Source organism: Mizuhopecten yessoensis, unplaced genomic scaffold (genome assembly GCF_002113885.1).
Source record: "Mizuhopecten yessoensis strain PY_sf001 unplaced genomic scaffold, ASM211388v2 scaffold11039, whole genome shotgun sequence".
Classification (NCBI taxonomy): domain Eukaryota; kingdom Metazoa; phylum Mollusca; class Bivalvia; order Pectinida; family Pectinidae; genus Mizuhopecten; species Mizuhopecten yessoensis.
Genome location: NW_018408848.1, coordinates 730,069 through 747,817, shown reverse-complemented (window position 1 = coordinate 747,817; position 17,749 = coordinate 730,069).

Sequence of the window (17,749 nt, the reverse complement as noted above, 5' to 3'; positions counted from 1 at the left end):
TTATAAGTATATGTCGTGGTAACATATATAATAGTATCAGTTGTGGTAACATATATAATAGTATCAGTTGCGGTTACATATATTAATATCAGTCGTGGTAACATGTATTAGTATCAGTTATTCGTCACATTGTTAGTCTCAGTTGTTCGTCACATGTATAAGTATTTGTCGTAGTAACATGTAATAGTATCAGTCGTGGTAACATATATACTAGTATCAGTTGTTGTAACATATATAATAATATCAGTTATGGTAACATATATTAATATCAGTCGTTGTAACATGTATTAGTATCAGTCGTGGTAACATGTATTAATATCAGTCGTGGTAACATGTATTATTATCAGTCGTAGTAACATGTATTAATATCAGTCGTGGTAACATGTATTAGTATCAGTCGTGGTAACATTTATTAGTATCAGTTGTGGTTACATGTATAAGTATCTGTCGTTGTAACATTATTAGTATCAGTTGTTCGTCACATTCTTCGTATCAGTTGTTCGTCACATTTATAAGTATATGTCGTGGTAACATATATAATAGTATCAGTCGTGGTCACATGGATTAGTATCTGTCGTTGTAACATTATTAGTATCTGTCGTTGTCACATTATTAGTATCAGTTGTGGCTACATGTATAAGTATCAGTCGTGGTAACATATATAATAGTATCAGTTGTGGTCACATGTATAAGTATCAGTTGTGGTAACATGTATTAGTATCAGTCGTGGTCACATGTATAAGTATCAGTTATATATATATATATGGTAACAACTACTGTGTCTCGTGTGGTAAAGGATGTTGTTCAGTATCTGGCTAAATAAAATGTATTGTGTCAGCTTTTATTAAAATATTTTCTTTCGCGGTTTTATGCACTGTTACTAGGTTATGTGCCTTTTCATGTTTCATGTTACTGTTGATGTTACTGCTGAGGTATTTTAAAGCATAGCCATATGATCACTTACATCACACCTGTTAGGGAGAAGAAATTCAAAGAAAATAGGCCCGTATCTCTACAAAATGGTTTCAGACAGCTGTCTTCAAAAACATGTTGTTTGATAAACGCGTACAGAAATATGATATTTTTGGAATCAGAATAAGACACCAGATGAATGTGAAACATTAAAGACAATCAGGTTTTCTCGAGCGTTGTACACATGTACAATGGGGGTCCCTCCACTAACATTTAGGATCGCTGTAGTTCCTTCATTGTCTAACAAATATACAAAACAAGCTTACTATTTCTTTGTTAAAGAAATGATGTCAATGAGGTTTGTATAGCTCGGTAGGGTGAAGTTTAGTTTTACACGATACAGACATTGTACATACATTTGTATATTGGGATAGATATAAACGCTGATACAGGAAGCAGATTCCACCGCGTCATCCCTTGTAGTACCGCTCATGTATCATACTATTTATCAGTTCATCAGTACAAAAATGTAAGTTCATGTAGTACCTTGTATATATCGATGCATTGTATGTGTCTGAACATTGTATTATATAAGACAGTACAGAAGTACATTATATATGTCAGGATTGTGTATTGTATACGTCTATACATTATGTATGTGCTCTGCTCCTCATTATATTCTAAAAGATTCCTGACGTTTCAACCTTCGCCAGGTTGGCATATAATTTGTAAGTTTAATGTGAGAAAGTTGAAGTCATTTAATTTTTTTCATATAATGTGAAATATCTCCATTTTAATACGCATATCAACATATAGTTTAAGTTATTTCCGTGTTATGTTGTCATTTCTTAGAGGATGGACGTAAGACGCACACATGTACAAGGAGTACTCCTCTATCTGCAGCCAAGTCAATTTGGGAAGGATAATCTTGTGATCTGGTATCAATTGCTGAAATCCAGCATCTGGCCAAACACACAAATGGCGTCGGGCAGGTAAACAGCAGATTGTCTGAAGTTCCTATTTCTTTCATAGGCCTTTAATCTAAAAATAATAAAAACAAAAATATGCAGTCTATAATTAGTGAGTTCAAAAACAAAAATCAGTCTATAAAACTACTATTACACTACAAGTATTTAATATCAAACATTTTTTTTTTTTTTAAATGCCATTTCTACAAAGGCAGTCCAAACAGATATATTCTGTAATTTGTTCTCGGGGGCCCCTGTGTTCCTATACATCTTTTTGTATTCTGATAACTTTTGATGAGAACATTATAGTTCACCTACACGCTTCTAATGCATACTGCTCTTCAGAGGGACGATTCTACCTCTGGTTGGTTTTCTTAATCATAAGGTGTTGCATATTCCTGTGATCAAATAGATCCTGGCTGTGTTCCAACAAATACACAACTAAATAACGCCGTTTTTACCTTATGTAAAACTTTCATATCTTATGGCAAAACCCCTCAAAGTGAATATTAATTACATTTTGTTGTTAATCCCTAACACGTTTATAATCATCAATTCCGAGATGGAGGACATAAAAATAAAGAAGACAGTGGGATTGTGCCGCTAAATTACACTGCACCATACAGCTGTTTCGTCCTTCTAGGACTCGCCAGTGATGCTAGGAGCCAAACAGTTGTAAATCCAAATAGTCCTAAACTACTATTGGGACAGGCGGAAATGTACGTAAACACCCCAATTATAATGTTTGTAAAAGTCCCCGTCGATGTTTGGTATTGTTAAGCATCGTTCTGATATTGATGCTTTGGGTATAGGCAATGACTGAATGACAAACATAAACTACAGTAAGCAATGTCATTGCATTCTTGATCGCTTTTAATTCCTTTCTAACAGCTAAGTGATATAGCACGGGTCTACTTTCAAAATGAAGATATTCTATCGCAAGTGGGACTGGAGTTAGTCGAATAAATAGCGTGACAGATGGTAGTCTAAACAATACGTTAATATACAGTTAAAGTATGGGGTTGAGGGATATAGCAAGTTTCTGGTGTTCCGAGACCAGATCTTTATTTAAAATATTATAAAAAATAGACAGCTACTGAAGCTGTGCAATAAGCGTGACGATTTTGATTTTCCAGTCGTGATTTTTTCTTTCTTGATAGCAACATCCCCGCTCCCCGACCTACGGTGGTTACATGCCGCAGTTGGTTTGGTATTAAAGAGCTTGTTCCGAATACAGGGATTTCTGTCGCAAATGTCGACTGCTGTTGGACAAAATTACAAAAAGGCTTGGGTTTCCAGAAAAGACTTTGGCCAGGTTTTACGGCCAAAATCGTGATCTCATTTGTAAATCAACTATCTTTTGTGTGATATCAATGGCAAGTTTTTTTTTTACTATTCTTTTGGATTTTCGTTGATATTATCCCGGTTTTCACCTTAAGGACATGACAGTACTTTGATTTGAACTACCATTTACAACGCAGATGTCGCTTCCTTAAACAGTTTATTTCAGATTTAGCCCTAGTGTTATCGTATTGAGTTCGAACACTAGTTTTGTTGACACTTTGGTACTCTTTGTTATTTTGTTTGTGTTTGTTTATTTTTATATTTTGAACATAAACGTTTGTTTTATGCACTGACAAGATTTAGAGAACATTTTAGTTCCTGAACGGAGGTCACTGGGAGCACCTACGTGGTATTTGGGGAGGAGTAATCCCACATGGGTCGTCCATGTGGTTCGCTTGTATCGTGCAAACGCGGGAGAAACCGGTTCTATTAGGACTGTTGTAACAACACCAACAGAGATATAAGCAGCCACTTTGTCTAGGGAGGGCGCCACTATATGATAAGACAAAAAATAAAGAAATATGATATCCAACACCTAAAATATGATCTCCATTTTATATTTTACGAATAACGGTCACATTGAAAAAATTGTTAGAACATCTTTCAATTATAACGGCCATGATGACAGATATATTTGATAAAGTGTTATCGGTTCCGTACAACTTGGCTGGATAATTTCAATCCCGTAGAAATGGAAATTAAATCGTCATGCATCCTTAGTATAATTACACATGTACAAATTAGTGTAGAATACGTAATTTCTACAGACATTTATTTATTCAGCTAGTACACCGATCATGTGTGAGTAATGAATGCCCGCAATAGTACCGACATGAAACATACGACATGTACGCTCAAGTTCCCGTAATTAGTCTAACTGACCTGAGAATAAAACGTTAAAGTACACGGGAAGTGGCTATACTATTCCTGCTTGATAGCAGTCGTCATTATGTTACCATATATACTATTGGCGGGTCGTTTTTATAAATGAAAAGAAATCTATAAATTTGTAAATCGTTCAACTAACGATTATATGAACCACGTCAACAGAGTTTTCCCATTAATTATAATCAATATTGAAAAAGAAAAATCGAAATTTTGGAGGAATTTTGCGCTGAACTTTATTATAATATGTTTGACGTTACAGAGTGGCTGCTAGGTACGTATACCACTTCATTTTGTACATTTTATGTTTAAAGAGCAAGGCATTAGTATTCAGAGTTATCACAATACATTGGCTTATTAACCATGTAAAATGTAAAATAATGTCAACTTTAACTCACCTTGAAAGTCTTAAGAGCGCCTTCATGTGATTTCAATGGCTCCTTCAAAAGTAGATATGTGAATCACATTCCAAAAACAAGTACGTTAACATAATCACGTCCTTCTAGTAAATATGGCACCCTGCATCGCTTAACGGTTATATTGAAGGCGTTGTTAAAGATGGGTGTTCCATCAGAGTTCTGGAAACATTTCAATTCTGGAAAATAAGCAGCTTTATGGCCATTGTTTACTATTGAAGAAGATCTTAACTTTCCTTATTACCGGAAATAAATGGTAAATACCAGAATAAGATTATGCTTAAGTTTGCGTGAGAGCGGAGCAGGTAATTGTCGTAAAGTTATTAAGTTAAAAGGTGGCATAGGGTTGTTTGCAAATTAATTCAAAAACAACAGTAAGAACATCGTGCAAATGCCCTGCAATTTAAAAAAACCTCAAGAACCCATCTGTTATAGTGTTGTCATGATGAATTAGTCTTACCCTTCATACATGTACCTGTGTTTCTGACAAAAAAATACATTAGAACTGATAATGAAAACCATTAACGACAATCTGTCTCAAAATTAATCATAACTGTCACACTCAAACATGAGTGTGAATAAATAGGAAATGATGGTGAATTCAAATCGTGATATTTCAATATTAAATATGAGTATATACAACTTTTCAGTTTCAATATGTACACACGAACATCAAATGTATTCTGTTTATACTCGGGGTTTCAGTTGTTGTCAGACTTCCCCATTTTGCCTTTTACAGTCTTGCAATCGATTGCATTCACTTTTGATATTGCTAGCAAGGGCAATCATGATGTGGTAAGTTGACCGTTAATTAACTTATATACATTGCCGTCTCAAACCGGGAAATAAATAAGATATGAATGCTCTATAAGCACCACGGTAAGAGAGAGTATTGATACATTCCCTTTGAAAATAGCTAATTTGACGCTTGACCGAGTGTTAACATGTTTTTATTTAATGACTGAAGCTGGATTTTCTAAGATTAAGAATGAGGAAATTGACTTCTACATAGCATGTTGTAGTGATGGCCGTGTATATTACAGTAGAAGTAAATGGTACAACATGGATATAGTTCTATATTCGATCCAATTAGAGTAAACACCCTAAAAAAGTATTTGCTTACAGATTCGTACAAAACAATAATCAATTTAGAAGATCATCATCATAATTAACAACCAATCACGGTCATTGTTACAGACACTTATATGCTAAAATAATACTTTTTTATATGGCATAATCAGGTATAACGAGTAAAATCATGAGTATGGTGGTAATGCGTCCCTATTTAGTTTCTGCGGTATCAGATGAAGTCACGAAATAATCATCACCATAATGTCATTTCTCGGAGAGTTTTCCCGTTCTGGCGCTCAGCGTCATTGTGGTAGATTACGTATATCGCTATTTTGCTTTGCGATATTTCGATTTTTAGTTGTCACGACAGAATAATGAATGATTAAGGTCGCAAAGAAGAAACGAAATGGCGAAAGAATGAAGAAACTGAAAGTCTCAAAGTAGCCACCATGCATTATAGTCAATGTAATTATGTCGTCGGTGCATAATATATATGTCTCTGTGTCAAGAAAACAATTATTGTACTGTTCATTTGTTTTAAAGAAAAATATGAATCACTTAAAGAGAAATTGTGATGAATTAAGATCACATTTTTCACCGTTGCCACTATTACACTTCAAAATCATCTTAAAAGAATGATTATTAAAAAAACCTGAAGAAAGTAGTTTAATAAAAAGAAACAATTCGTATTTTTTTTTTCTTGTTTTTTTTTTTCAATTAAAAAAACCCATAGATAATAAATGTATGCTAGACTACATTTGTTGTAGTCTTGTTCAAATGATACCACTTTACTTGGCAAAAGCTCCTGTATTCTAACAATGAGTAATACACCACGACGTCTGAAGAGCATTATTTATACCACTAGTAAAAATGTCGTTTCACATCTACGTCAGAATGATAACGCTACGCACGGCATTTACCGATCCCTAAGAGAACTTGAAGTAATGGATGTAAAATTATATTTAATGCTACAGACTGCTTTATGCGAAAACATGTTGATGGGCTAATAAATCGCTTAATCGGTAGCATAAGTAGCTCTCTGGTATGTGATGTAAGCCAGGTTTTATGTTTTATTATACGAGTTTCTCCACAACTTTGACGAAAATGGTTATTACTACTAATGGAAGATCAGACCATATATCTAGTTGGTCGGTATGATACATTTGAAGAGAAATTGATTGTAGGGAATACATTGATTACCGAAAGTTTTTATTTACGTGCTAAAACAACTTCTGTTTTGTTTATGTTCGTCCAAAGGTACCTACTATTATATCTGCTTTGTTGACTGTTGCACTGGGTGTTTGCTGAATTTGAATATCTGTAAAATTTCCCAGGTCTTCTCCTTCGGGGATCCGTCATTATGGGGAATCATTATAACTATACATTGCGTTGTCGTATGGTTTATTTTATACATTAATAGTTGACATTTTTTTTATGAAGGCAGTTGTTTGACAATCTCCCCAGCTTTATGAGATTTTATATGTTAGCACTATTGGTGCTACTGCATATGTAGGTGCCGCTAGGAGAGCAGAAAATTTAAATGATATTGCATATTGTATCGGGGTTTTCCGTTCGTACTTCACTGATATTTTCAAATTAAATAATTCGTTTTCCACATACATAATTTAATTGAATAGAAGTCAACATCAAAATTGTCAAAATTGGAAATGGTTAATTTTGTGAAATGTGTACCACATACAAAGAATATTGTTATACATGGGACAACCACAGCTGTGGCATTATGCTTGTGTATGATAAGGAGAATGAGCCTATTATAATTGTTCTTAAAAATCAGTCAAGATTCAATAGAGTATGCACACGTAATGTGCGATTTTAATAATAACTAAAATTCTACCATGGGAAATAGTTAAAAAACACGAGACGATATTCGAATTTGAACTTATTGTTTTCCTTATGCGGGGTGCTGTTTTTAGAAGTACCATATACGGTTAACCGTACCTTACACAAGCTATAGACGTAAGGACGATTTACAAGCTACAATACCCTACATCAGCTACAGTAGAATGCACAAACTGTGTTATCCTACACAAACTACACTACCACCACGAACTAACACACACAAACTACAATACTACACACAACCTAAAGTACTGCACAAAAACTACAGCTTCATACAAAAAGTACAGTACCATACAAAAGTACAGTATTATAAAAAAAAGTGCAGCATCACACGCAAACTAAAGAACTGTATACAAGCCTGTATACATGTGGAACTCTTTTGGCTCAGTCACTTAGAAATGCCTAATTAAGACCTTTTGAATACTACAGCAGTGGTAGCACAACCGTTCGAAATAAAGGCGAAATGATTTTAACATAAATCAGAGACTAGGGATGTAACTTATTCCAGAAATATTTCACATTTGCGTATGATTCACGAATGATCATACAAAGTGTGTGCGTCATCGAATACAATTGACGACGACAACAAGCATTCATCATTAGTATTTAAAAGTCCAGTGACATTTACAAAGTGTCGGGTTGACCTTTAATCGATGGCGATTAAATTGCAATATACAAAACTGCCTAATCCTTCTCAGTTTGATTTTATGTTTACATTTATGTTGTTTTGTACATATTTATCAAATCAGTGAAGCGTAAGTAAGGTTGACAGAGCGGTAATGGTGTATTGTGAGTGCTCGGTGATAAGCATCCAGAGTTAAGACGTTTGGGTGATAAAAGCTCACTTTGCTTCCTAAGTAATGCCTATAAACGCCCGACGAATGTACAGGCACCGCCGAGATGTTTGTTTTCGACAACAGTTAACCTTCGCGTTGGTACACAGAGGGACACTAAACGTCATTTTTGTCAGAGTATACCTTATTGGTCTGCAAGTGACATGGTCTGGGATGGACACGTTCTGTAAACCTTGCAAATTAGTTATTTTTGCCTTTTGAAGAATGTTACGTTTAGTGAAGTTTCTCATTTACATGTTGTAAATTCCAAAATATAGCTTCAACGGTTCGTCATTCCTCGTGTTTATTTGAATGGTGTTCGTGCTGGATTTTACCTCCGTCCTTTCATTTAAAAGGGATAGTTGCCCCAATAGCGCTAAAATAATGCGCCAATATGTATGATATACATCTATTTAAACATAATATCGGATAAATAAATAATTCTGTGATACGAATTACGACATTCTTGTATTTAAATGTACCCATGCGTAATTCATAAAACAAGAGTTACAGGATTATTTTTTTTGCAAACGTACTTAATCCAACATCGTGAAGAATATTTAACTGAAAACCTGCCATAACATCCTCTCCTACTACCATGCAAGGAAGAACAATTTACAGGTTGGAACCTCGACTTAAGTCAATGAGTAAGGCCGAGGGCAACTTCTGGGTACCGAATGCTGCCATCACTGAGCACGCACTTACCCGTCGATTAGGAGAACTTGACAAGGAAAAGACAATGTTTCAGGCGGATTACCGTTATCGACAGCGGGAACTCCAAAAAGAGCTTCGCAACATTCGGGCTTCTAAACCGGCAGGTAAGCTGTGTAATTTCAGTTCTATACTTCAGGGATGAACTTTAAAACTCCAGGCATCAGGGATAACAGTTTGTGTTAAGCATCACAAAGTTTCTTTGAAAGTACGATACCGTTGAACTTTCAAACAGAATTGTGACAAACCAGGGCAATCAAATAGGAAAATGACCAAGTTATATAGATTGCAAAGAAAAAAATTGTATCCTGAATTACTCGGACATTAACACCAATAACGCATGTAAGTGAGATATTCATTCGTTGTCAGTTGGTCAGCAACCATTATTAGTTGACGTTTGTAACAGTAAATTTTGAAGCGCGCATTTGGTCGTTAGCGAAGATATAAACGGTAACCCAAATGTGACTATTGAGAAATGGAAGTAAAATGCTGTAGAAATAAGTAAGACGATGTGAAAAAAAGTAGATAGCTGTAAAATTAAGTAAAATTATATAGAATTAAATACAAAGCTATAAAATAAAGTGGTTGAGAATTAAGAAGATGAAAAAGGCTGAATTGCGTAGAAGGTTTAAGAATTGAGTAAAACGTAATGTAATTGTGTAAAAAGTTGTAAAATTAAAAAAAAATGTTATAAGATTAAGTAAAAAGTTATAGAATTAAGTAAAAAATTATAGAATTGAATAAGTGAGTGAAGAATTAAGCAAAATAGTGTATATATTGAATTGAGTAACATGTTGTAGAGTTAAGTAAAGAGTTGTACAATGAATTATAGGATGTAGAGTTAAGTGACAAAATCCGTATCGAGGGCGGCAGCTATAGGCATGTCTTTATCTGTTTCGATCAAGACGAAAAGTCATTAAACTGAATTACACTCCTCATCATATCTGGCAATTGTATTAGTGCATTATTAGGGAAATTTCTTTTTTAGTGAACCATTGATAGCTTATGACGTAAGTAATGCAGGTACTAATTAGCCTCCATACTATTGATTAAACATAAAGCGATTGTCTTTGCGTTTTAACAAGTTCGTGGCATCCATCTATACCGACACCAGTTGTCCATAGATGGACCGCAGGTCGTTTGGTTTTCTCCAGGAACTCCGGCTTTCCTCCACCACCAAAACCTGGCACGTCCTAAAATGACCATAGCTGTTAATAGGACGTAAAACACAAACAAACCAAACCAATGTATAATGTTAACCTATCTCGTCACAATATCTTAACGTATAGCAACCAGAGATGACGTTGGAGACGCCAGGTCAAACAAAAGATTGAGATCAAAAGATAAAAAGCATCTGAATGATGAATATTACAATTCAGCGTAAAAATCTATGTGTGAAATTTGCAAATTGTATAATATTTCGGCCATTATATTTTTACATTTGCGCTGCATCATGCAACTACAATGTGTGATATAGGACAATAACAATCTGTCAATTAAACCAGGCTGTGGGATAATTACACGCGTATGATGGTGTCTGTTTGACTGGCTGATTCACGAAAAACATGTTTGGCTGTTCCTAGAACAAAATCTCGCGAGAGACAGCATGAAAATACCATGAAATAAAGGTTTCTATTGAAGATATAGATTCTAATAATAAATGTTCAGGTTAATGTATTTTTGGTTCTATAACACACAACTGAATTGAGCCTTACCAGATTTTATTTGCACTATTAGTGAGCTTTGTTCAATTTGCCATTGTTCCGTTGGTAATCAGTGGAGTTAATCAGTTTGTTACATTTAGTAATGAGCTATATAGATTCGTGTGTTACAATACGCTAAACCCACAAACTAAATCGATCACTATTTCCCATCGAAATAAATCATATGTATATATATATGTTGTCATAGTTTTAAACATCGAAATACAATAAAAGGCTATATGAATAGTTTTTCACGCATTGTATAGAAAACAATGTAATTATTAGATTCTGTATAAGGGTAAAGACACAACAACTGTTGAATACTTTTAAACATCTCCATCCATCCTGGAAATGTCCCTATTCGAAACACTTCTTTATCTCAATTTCATGTATAAATGTTTTCACTTTTAACCTCAATGATCTATTCATCATGCTCTTAAATAAGACTGATACAATAGCATGTTCGGATGTAATAAGCTACTAATCAGTTTGTTATTACATTACAGAGTCTATAAGACGTAGCCAATCTCGTCGGTTCTCCAACAGGCACTCGACCGATCCCACTAGCCTTACTGATATGATTGACCGATTTAAGAGGAAAAGAACAGATCAGGAATATCTCCAAGATCAGCTACGACAGCGGCGGGACAGCCTTGTAAGCTCCATCGGGTCTAAACAGGGTCACAGCCCCCATCTGACCAGGGAGGACACCACCGACTCTGGTTTGTGGGACATCGACCGACCAAGTCGTCCAGACCCTCCGGCCGGAACCATATTGGACGATATGCGAACAGCTCTGATCATGGCAAGGCGAACCGAAGGTCTAAATAAGGATATTAACGATAAAGAAATTGGCGTAAGGCGGTCGCAGGAGCACAGATTAAGGAGGTCAACAAATCGTGACGTCACGTGTCCTAGGGGGCTATCCCATCGCTCCGGTAAAATAAGATCAAAGGAACCGTCTCGTGCAGGAAAGCGTGCACAAAAAGCTTGTTCTAAATTGCTAAATGATCCCAATCCCACTACGAAGGATGAGAGTGCTGAGGACATCAATGAAGATGTGCAGGATTTTAAATCTGACGTCAAAGTAGATAACTGTGATTCATCTGTACATCAACGTAAAAGTGACGACGATAAAGCATTGCTCAGTACAACACATGGGTCGCCTCAAAACGAAAATGTTGCAATGACCACATCTGACCAAGACAAAGAACTTGTCTCAAAGACAGATTTCATGGATGGAAAAAAGTTGGATCAGGGTGTAGGACTCGGCCTCCAAAGGGAAGAAAAACAACTTTCAAAACAAGATTTGGAGACCACAAATAATCTTTTACCACGACGATGCTCAGAACCAGTGATAGTTGGCGACAGGGAGAATGTGATTGAACACTTGAGTGATAACATGAAGAAAGAATATGTGCAAGAGGAGACACTTCCTGGTTTCAAAAACCATGTCATTATTCGGCGATTCTCCGAAAATGACAAATACCAATGTAACTTCATCAAAGATATAATGGACGACGGTGAGTGTTCAACGGACAGCGATAAAGAAACAATGGAAATGTCCGAGTCTGACGTCATATGGGATGACGTCAGACGCTGCCGCTATCTCCGTGGTTATGATCCGCCAATTATGATAATGCCCAAAGAAGAAATTAACATATTTGTCTTCGGAAGAGATGAAAATGACATTCTGGAGTTAAGACGTGAAGAACCTCTTGGGCTTTGACAACTGTGAACAAAAGCATTGCCCACTTTCATACTCACTTTAACACCATTAATGACAGTTAATTCTAAGTCAAACGACTTTTATAAACGAAAATATCCTTGACCCAAGACAATAAAAACAAATATGGCAGGAAGGGTTAAAGCCAAACACAAAAGAAACATTAAGGAGTTGGTACTCATCTGTATCCCGTTTGCGGTAGATACGGAAACAGTTATGTATTAAGCGCATCCGCATGTAGTTAGAGAAAGGGGGCAATTAATGCAATGTACATAGGGTAATTCGTTTCAGATGGTTGGCAAAATAAAACAAATGACGTAAGCAGGCCTGGTGACATGAAATCTTCAAGTAAGGTAGCCTGGTTCAGTGGTATACAGCTGTCTTTGTTTAAAGGGGCATCACGCTGAAGTAACTTTTTTTGTGTCTTTTTTCNTGTATACAGCTGTCTTTGTTTAAGCACCATTTGTTTTAAGAGCATATTGGATACTTAACTGGGATTAAATCAATGAATTAATAAAATAAAATAAATTTAGTCACACTATATATATAGGAAAACAACACAGTCGTATGTGTTTGTTTCACAAAAAATTGATTAAATATTGCAAAACAAATGTGACGTTATTATATATATATTAGAAAATAATTAAAACCTACGTGTTCTAAATAGTGATCTAAATTGAAACATCATCTCGTTTCAAATATACACCATTGAAAATCGAAACTAATTAGGGCTCCTCTATACGTGTTAAGCAGAGATAACTGAACATCTGGATCAGATATCTATTGTTGCAACACGTGTTATTTTTTTTCAATTTACAATAGAGAAAGACATAAGTTAAATGTGGGTCGATGTTACAGAGTGGCTTTGTTATCGCCCACATATTGTATTGGTGGATACAATCGACACAAGGCAACACGTTTAATCTGTCCTACCTCCTGTTTCATTTTGACGTATTTATAAATGAAAAGTAAGCATTCCTTTATTGTAACTATCATCATTCTAATCGAACATTCGCATACTGTGTCAACAACTCAATACCAAGATATGGGTGGGCCTCCGATCGGAAAATTATTCGGACATTTCCGTTCTTCCCAGGCTTGAGTTAGGTTCCGATTGGGTAGGGAGCCCATACCTTACAACTAGTTCTTGTAAATGCTGAGCAATATTTCAGTTTGTTTAAAGATAGAAGCTGTTATGTTTAAAGATATAATTAAACAATAACTGGTTGTCTGGATTTTTTATATTTACATATTTTTCTTTTTTAAGATAAATTCCTACAAAAACCATTTGCCCTGCCTCAAAATACATTTCAGGCGGCCATTTTGTTTGTTTACATATTCCTACACCTGAAACAGGCAGTTGTAATTATAGTCGAGCAGTTGTAATTATAGCCTATATAATTACACTTGCCCTCTAACACTGTTGTAATGGGGAGGCGCGGAGGCAAATGTAAATATTATCAAGGTACCCGTTATTTCTTCTGCACATATGTCAGCATAGGAAATTTACCGTGGTCTTATATGTTTTTCCTCCTAATAAACACGGATGAGGGCAGTATGCTAATCGCGTATCGAGAACAATGTAAGAAACTTAGTGCCGTAATCAAAGATTTGCGAGATTATTATAAAGGTGTAAATTAGTTAAAATATGTATACCTGATATTGCTGAACGCTCAAGGAAACAAGGTAAACTAATTAACCACTAAAACTAGACTTATGTGTCATCTTTATGCTGATGATCGATTATTTATTTCAGAAATCAGTACTGGTTTTCAGCGGTATCTACCAATTAGTTGGATATATATTGTAACATTTGGTAATTGAATAAACTAAAGCTACGATTTTGAGGGGGAAGGTGAGTATCCCTTTAAAGTCTGGCGCAGTAACATTCAATGCCAATTGTAGAAAAAGGATATCTTGGTGGTTGTTTTGTACTATTATAACGGCAACTTTTGACATGCAGCTGAACGACTGCGCTTTAAGGCTTGCCCTCTTTTCTTTTGATTGAAAATATAGCTTTCAGGATGTTCCTTTATAGAACCTTTTTAAGCATACATACGGCATGTGCCCGCGTTATATTAGAATGCCATGGTTAGCTGATTTAAATGTTAATTTACTAAGGTGTTGAAATGATATCGAGTTCAAACAATTTGTGTGTGGACATTTTTGCATTGATTACATAAAAGTCACGAAACGTGATGAAATACAATGCTATATGGATCGTGTATGACTGTCAAAAACAGTTTTTTAATTATAATTTTAATTGTTGGTTTTCAACGTTTGGTAAAAAATTAAACGGTAAAGTATTGATCGCAATGATCAATGAGATAATAATTCGAATGATTTAAATAACGATCAGTTAAATAATAAAATGTGCATATGCGATCTCAATTTCATAAAATTGAAATTGGGAATATAGACAGTAAACTCTTCTTTTGTAGTGTATTTTTTATGGAAGGTTAAACTCCATTGAATTAAACCTCTAACTTACAGGGGTTCCGAAGTGTCTTATTACAAAGTTGCAAATACTGGCAATTGCATTTGTAATGTTAATTGTATGTAATACATATTTGAATGGCAAGCAGTTGGTTCAGTATTACGAAAATCAATACCTGAGATCTGGCTACTGGATGACACCATTGGTATAGCTGAGTATAGCATTTCTAAGTAAATAATTCATAGTTCAATTTTTTTCCCTTTATTATTCCAAAAGATTTTTTAAAACGTAGTTGACAGCGACATTTGCATATGAACTGTTGCCTTCTTCTGTATACGTAACGAGATATACGAAAACTTATTTAAAGATGTCAACATAAGGAAAGCACTTGGAATTCCATAGAAGCAATTTTGATATAAGTTCAAGTAATGAAAAAGTGAAACATTACAGCAACAAATAAGTAACCGGAGTGTCAACAAAATCGTTATTCGGACTTGAGATCCATAAAAGAAGGGACAAGATAGGGACAAAGGAAAGACTCACTGATGATCCATAAAAGAGGGACAAGATAGGGACAAAGGAAAGCCTCACTGATGATCCATAAAAGTAGGACAAGATAGGGACAAAGGAAAGTCTCACTGATGATCCATAAAAGTAGGACAAGATAGGGACAAAGGAAAGCCTCACTGATGATCCATAAAAGTAGGACAAGATAGGGACAAAGGAAAGCCTCACTGATGATCCATAAAAGTAGGACAAGATAGGGACAAAGGAAAGCCTCACTGATGATCCATAAAAGTAGGACAAGATAGGGACAAAGGAAAGCCTCACTGATGATCCATAAAAGTAGGACAAGATAGGGACAAAGGAAAGCCTCACTGATGATCCATAAAAGTAGGACAAGATAGGGACAAAGGAAAGCCTCACTGATGATCCATAAAAGTAGGACAAGATAGGGACAAAGGAAAGCCTCACTGATGATCCATAAAAGTAGGACAAGATAGGGACAAAGGAAAGACTCACTGATGATCCATAAAAGAAGGACAAGATAGGGACAAAGGAAAGACTCACTGATGATCCATAAAAGAAGGGCAAGATAGGGACAAAGGAAAGACTCACTAATGAAGTAACAAAGAAACAAGGCAAACTAATGCCCAATATCAAAAGCGTCGACCTTTACATGTTAATCATGCAGAGAAAAGGAGATTTTCATACAAGATCATAATAGCGACTTCAACTTTAGTCCAGTCTTTACCAGCCTACATCTATGGGAACATTTTTTTTTTTTTTACGTCAGCATGAAAAAATGTCTAGAATACTGATTTAACTGTAACAAAAAAAAACCGTTACACTGTGTTGTAAATTTGCCCTTCATCAGTCGAGATTCATCACGAAAATTATGTTTTTGTAATTATTTAATCTTGTAAGATAATGGATTTCAAACTAAATTGTTCAAGCTAGCTTTTGATTGATTAAAATATTCCAACATTTAAAAGACTTATTCACAACGGTACTGATCAGCTTTGTCACACACATTCAGGGTATTACCAACAAACGGGCGGTGGTACAAATAAGAGATCGTAAGTCTTAAATCGTGTAACTAACACACGGGATTCTCTAATGTACCTTTCTGACCAAGAGTATTATTTAGTAGGTGTATGGTATGTATTTGATGAAACGTGTAATGACAACAGTGTAGAGTTTTATAGAATTATAGTATCTCTTTCATCATAGCGGCAACCGTATGGTTATAAAGGTATCCAGTATCCATACCGACAACAGTATGGTTATAAAAGTATCCAGTATCCATACCGACAACAGTATGGTTATAAAGGTATCCAGTATCCATACCGACAACAGTATGGTTATAAAGGTATCCAGTATCCATACCGACAACAGTATGGTTATAAAGGTATCCAGTATCCATACCGACAACAGTATGGTTATAAAGGTATCCAGTATCCATACCGACAACAGTATGGTTATAAAGGTATCCAGTATCCATACCGACAACAGTATGGTTATAAAGGTATCCAGTATCCATACCGACAACAGTATGGTTATCAAAGTATCCGATATCCATACCGACAACGGAATGGTTATAAAGGTATCCGGTATCCATACCGACAACAGTATAGTTATAAAGGTATCCGGTATCCATACCGACAACAGTATGGTTATAAAAGTATCCAGTGTCCATACCGACAACAGTATGGTTATCAAGGTATCCAGTATCAATACCGACAACAGTATGGTTAAAAATGTATCCAGTATCCATACCGACAACAGAATGGTTATAAAGGTATCCGGTATCCAAACCGACAACAGTATGGTTAAAAAGGTATCAGTATCCATACCGACAACCGTATGGTTATAAAGGTATCCAGAGTACATAGCGACCACAGCATGGTTATTAAGGTATCCAGTGTACATAGCGACCACATCATGGCTATTAAGGTATCCAGTATCCATACCGCCAACAGAATGGTTATAAAGGTATCCGGGATCCAAACCGACAACAGTATGGTTATAAAAGGATCCAGTATTCATACCGACAGCAGTATGATTATAAAAGTATCCAGTATTCATACTGACAACAGTATGATTATAAAAGTATCCGGTATCCATACTGACAACAGTATGGTTATAAAGGTATCCAGTATCCATGCCGACAACAGTATGGTTAAAAAGGTATCAGTATCCATACCGACAACCGTATGGTTATAAAGGTATCCAGTGTACATAGAGACCACAGCATGGTTATTAAGGTACTCAGTGTCCATAGCGATAACAGCTTGGTTATAAAGGTATCCAGAGTACATAGCGACCACAGCATGGTTATTAAGGTATCCAGTGTACATAGAGACCACAGTATGGTTATTA